Genomic DNA, 5,562 nt, shown 5'->3' on the forward strand with positions numbered 1-5,562 from the left:
GTGAATGCACTAAAGGCAAAATGCTTTGGAAACCTCAAAGCACCGATGGTAAGAGTAAGGTGTGAAGAAGGCAATGTGCACTCTCAAGCATAAAGGACAAAGTTTTGCTATAGAATGGGAAGATAAAGCCTACTCAATTATTTCTTTTTGTTTGATCATGTCTATTTCAACTTGTTTTAGTCTTGTTGATAATTTAGCTCATAATGCCACAAGACTTTCTCTGTCAAATGAGTCTTTCCTATTAATAAAATCATGTGTTTTTCTGTGTTCATGATGTATCTTCATGCAAATAACATATTGAGCACACCTTTGTACTTACAAAACCACTACACCAAGAATTCTTTGGTGTTTTCCCTTTTTTTCTCACTCTCTCAAAAAACAAGCATGGCCCCATGTTTTCACAAGTATTTTTAGGAAATCAAAGTTTTAATGCAAAACAAAAATCAAATTGGTATTTGTTCTAACAAACAAGTTTTGAGAAATTCAAGTGATATCCTAACACTTAAAAAACCTAAAAGACAACCTGAACACCATGAGATAACTTTAAAGCTGAATTTTGAGTGTATGAATAATGAGAAACCATTTTGCATATTCGCATATAAGAAAGCAAAGCTTATCGATTCTAACTGTATGCATTTGAAATGAAGAAAGACCATCTTTAATACTCCTTTTATAATGCTAAAAATCCCTTGTACTCCCCTTCTGAGCCTAATAACTTTTTCTTGAAAAAATAACTCTAGCTAGGATCACATCTTATATTAGGGGTAAGTGCAAAAAAATTCTTAATGACTAAAAGTGTCCAAACAACCCCGGAGGGTATAAAAAAGTTAATGATAAAAGTGCCTAAACAACACTGGGGGGCATAAAAAAAATCCTCAATGATCCAAAGTACCTAAACAAATCTGAAGGGCATGAAAGAGTTCCAAAAAGATTTGAGTGTGCCATAAAAATCATTAATATAATAATGCTCAAAACCAAAAGAAGAAAAGCCCAAACCTAAAGGAGAACTGTTTTGTAAAATTTTAAGGCCTAGAAAATTCAAGAATCGGAAGAAAGGGTTGAGAAATAAACATTAATGATCCTTAGTCTTAAAGTCCCTTAAACATCTTTTAAGCCAATAAATATCCTTTTTCTTAATAGTTAAGAGGCAAAGCCTATGTTACATGCTCAATCCAGCCCTTTCTAATCAAAGGCAAGCAATCTAGATTGGTAGACTTTGTTTTCCCATGTGAAACAAATCATTATTCATGCAAGCAAAATGAAAGCTTTGAAAACTAGTTCTTTAAAACCCTCAAATTGAAGCTTGAACTACTTTAATCAATGAAACTTCACTTTACTTCACCAAAACCAAAACAAAAAATTTCAACTCTTATGCAAACCTATCTATGAGAATTGCTTGAATTTTTCAAAACGAGTTTGATTTGAACAAACATCAAAATGATTTTGGAATAGCTTTGAAATTCCAAAAGTTCTTTATGAAAACAACTCTTTGTAAATAACCAAATCTTCTTCCATATAGCCTCCTCCCCAAGAAAAACCCAAATTGAACACTTGGAGATATGATCAAACTGGGGGGGCAATCTACCAAAACACACAAGGCTATCTCCATGATCCCCCTTCTAAAAAAATAAAAAATGTTGGGTGAAGATAACAACCCTTCAAATAAAAGGTTGTGGACAAAGAAGTATATTGATGTCATACCCCTCCTAGAGGTCAAGATCACAAGATATGACTTGAGTAGGCAAGCGCGGAAAGAGCCATCAAAGCTTACTATAAGAGACTCAAACTTTTGAGAAAAGAAAAACTCTATGAAGAAAAGAGGACCTATATTTCTCAAGTAAGTATACATGTATATTGATCATGATGCATTACTTTCAACTTTAACATGTCAGTGTCTCATTGTCACCTCTTTTTGAGTGGGTTGTTGAGTCCTCATCATTTAGACAATGTGATTTTTAGCCCTATCTTCCTTCTCTTTGAGTGCGTCTTAGAGCCCTCGACCACCTTAGGTAGCACATTTTCTAACCTTACCTCTCTTTGAGTGCACCTTAGTGCCCCTGTAATCACATGTGTGGCCAACGAGATTTATTTGGTGACCTAGATAAGACCATATAAGGTTTTTTCACCTTTGGAGATACGTCAAATGTTTCATTCAAAGGTAAAGGCAACATCCCAATCAAGTTGAAGAATGATGATCATAGCTACATCGCCGATGTCTACTATGTCCCAACCATAAAGCAGAACTTGGTGAACATAGGTCAACTTTTGGAGAAAGGCTATACACTTTACATGAAGAATTGTCATCTAACAATTACAGACTATAATAGGAGATTAATTGCCTATGTGAAAATGTCCAAGAATAGGATGTTTCCTTTAAACATCCAATATGATACAGCAAAGTGTTTGAGTGTCATCACCAACAATGAAGAATGGCTTTGGCACCTAAGGCTTGGACATCTAAATTTCACAAGTCTAAAGATGCTAGCAAGTAAGAAGATGGTCAAAGGCATGCCTCACATTGATCATCCAGAAGAAGTCTGTGAGAGTTGTGTCCTCAACAAACATCACAGATCCAGTTTTGCCAAAGAAGTTAACTGGAAAGCAAAGAAGCCACTGGAGTTAGTGCACACAGATATATGTGGTCCTATTAAGCCTATGTCGAATGGAAAAAATAGGCACTTCCTTACTTTCATTGATGATTTTAGCATAAAGACGTGGGTATATTTTTTGAAGAGGAAGTCAGAAGTGTTTAATTGTTTTAAAGACTTTAAAGCAATTATTGAGAAGCAAAGTGACTATAAGATCAGAACCATAAGATCTGATCAAGGTAGAGAATATACAGTAAATGACTTTGAAGCCTTTTGTATACAACAAGACATCAGACATTAGACAACACCAGCTTATACACCACAGCTAAATGGTGTAGCTAAGAGGAAGAATTAAACAATTCTTGATATGGCAAGAAGTCTACTCAAAGCAAAGAAGCTACCCAAGCAATATTGGGTTGAAGCTGTATCATGTGTAGTGTATCTACTAAATCACTACCCAACCAGAAGTTTGCAAGCTATCACTCCATAAGAAGCATGGAGTGGTCACAAACCAAGTGTTACTTATCTTCGAGTTTTTGGTTGTGTGGCATATGCAAAGATCCCAGATGCAATAATGACCAAACTTGATGATAAAAGCGAGAAATGCGTCTTTGTCGAATATGGTGAGAGAAGGATGGGATACAAGTTGTATAATCCCATCACCAATAAGGTAATTATAAGTATAGATGTTATCTTTGAATAAGATAAAACTTGGCAATGGAATGATGACCAAGAAGCAGTTAAATGGATCAGCACTGATTTGATCCTTAAAGATGAAGAAGTACCAACAGTACTTGCAGAAGGTCCAATGGTACCGGAAGATGAGCCACAAAGTCTGATACATAGATTTCCTATATTCAATAGGAGAAACACACCAGAATCATTATTAACACCATCATTACCAGAACCATCATCAGCATCCTCATCAGAAGGACCAAGAAGGATGAGAAATCTAGAAAAGTTGTATGACGCCACTTAAGTAATAGAAGATACAACTTTATTTTGTTTCTTTGCAGATAGTGACCCACTTAGCTTTAGTGAAGCTATCACAGAAGAGAATTGGATAAAAGCAATGGATGAAGAAATACATGCCATTGAGAAGAATGATACCTAGAAGCTGACTTATTTATCAGAAAACAAGAAAGTGATAGGTGTCAAATGGGTCTACAAGACAAAGAAGAATGTAAAAGGAGAAATGCAAAGATACAAAGCAAGATTAGTGGCGAAAGGCTACAAATAGAGAGAAGGCATTGAGAATGGAGTGGAATTGAGGAAAAGTAAAGTTGAAAATATTGATCCAACTTACTTCAAAAGCTTAGTAGGAAGCTTAAGGTACTTGACATGTACCAAATCGGATATACTCTACGGAGTTGGACTTATCAACAGATATATGGAGAAGCCAGACCAGTCTCATTTGAATGCAACCAAGAGAATTCTTTGCTACATCAAAAGCACAATAAATGAAGGTATGTTTTATACCTCAAGTACAAATTTCAATTTTACTAACTACTCGGATAATGATTGGGGTAGAGATCTGGATGAAAGAAAAAGTATAACAGGGTTTGTATTTTTCATGGGAGATATATCTTTCACATGGTCATCCAATAAGCAATCGATTGTCACGTTATCAAGCTGTAAAGCTAAGTATGTTGCTGCCAACTCAGCTGTATGCCATTTAATATAGTTAAGGAATTTGCTAAAGTTTTTGGGATTTCTTCAAGAAAATCCTACATAGATTTATATTGATAATCGATTAGCAATTACATTGGCAAAGAACCCGATGTATCATGAAAGAAGTAAACATATTAATACACCTCATCACTTCATCCGAGAGCATGTAAAGAATAAAGAAGTCGAGCTGATATCCTACAAAACAGATGATCAAGTTGCAGATATCTTTACCAAGCCATTAAAGAGAGAAGTATTTATCATATTGAAATTCATGCTTGGAATGACATCCCTCGATTGAGTTTAAGGGGGAGATTTGTTGAAGTAAACTCAGTCTAGAAGGTCAAGGAAGGCAACCACCAGCTGCCACCGGCCAACCGTCCAGCCGCCAGCTATTCTAGAAAACATATTATTTTGAATGTTCCTGCATGAATATGAACCGTCTGTATTAGTATTGTCTAAACATTTGAACAACTTTATCGTAAAAAAGAACAATAGAATGACAAATATGAAACGCATACAAGCATCTGAGTGTGATAATCTTTCCCAGATAGCTAGGAATTGGTCCGGTTAAGCGGTTGATAGCAATAGACCTGCAACGTATGCAACCTATTAATACAGTAAGAGCAAGCAATTCATTGGCTAGAAAATCAAGAAAATGTAGTGTTTTCTTACAAGATTTCCAGCTTCGTATTAGCCCATTCCAGTGGTATGTTACCACTCAGGTAGTTCGCCCACAGATCGCTGCAACGTATATAGAATCTCAAATTAAATTGAATATATGTTCAAAATTCATAATTGCTAAAATTTATAAACACTACATACAGATGCGTAAGGTAAGGTAGTTTCTGAATAGATTTCGGGGACTGCCAGCAAGATCCTGCCTTTTGAGAAATCTGTTTCATAAGAACACTTGGACCCATCAATTCCTCATTAAAAAGTAAAAAATCCAAACTTCAAATATAAAAAATCACCTTTAATAAAGAAAGAAAATACAAAATAATAGACCATAGATTTGAAAAATCTTTTGACATCTAGCAATACTAAAGCATAAACTTCTTAAAAGTGAAATTCTTATCTTAGATAAACAACGTTCCTTTATAATTCTCTACACTGTAGCTCCAGATATAACCCAATTACCGAACAGTGTTCCGGTTTGGATTGCACCGACATCTCTTCTCTAAGTTTGACCATCTCTTTATCCATGCAATTTAAGTTCTTCAAGTCATCAATCAATCCTTTCATTTATGTGATAAACCTGCATTAAAAATAGACATTTACCATAAGTTATAGGTATCTTATATTA

At 35.1% G+C, this 5,562-nt stretch overlaps 1 long non-coding RNA gene across 1 annotated transcript; it reads right to left on the reverse strand.

Moving 5' to 3' along the window:
- Positions 1–4,648: 4,648 nt before the first annotated feature.
- LOC105116105 (uncharacterized) lies at positions 4,649–5,120 on the reverse strand. Its single transcript, XR_840470.1, has 4 exons — positions 5,082–5,120; positions 4,932–5,000; positions 4,778–4,849; positions 4,649–4,680 (listed from the first exon to the last, which is right to left on the reverse strand). It is a non-coding gene; the product is annotated as an uncharacterized LOC105116105 (long non-coding RNA).
- Between the last annotated feature and the right edge of the window lie 442 nt (positions 5,121–5,562).

Source organism: Populus euphratica, unplaced genomic scaffold (assembly GCF_000495115.2).
Source record: "Populus euphratica unplaced genomic scaffold, PopEup_1.0 scaffold852.1, whole genome shotgun sequence".
NCBI classification, from domain to species: domain Eukaryota; kingdom Viridiplantae; phylum Streptophyta; class Magnoliopsida; order Malpighiales; family Salicaceae; genus Populus; species Populus euphratica.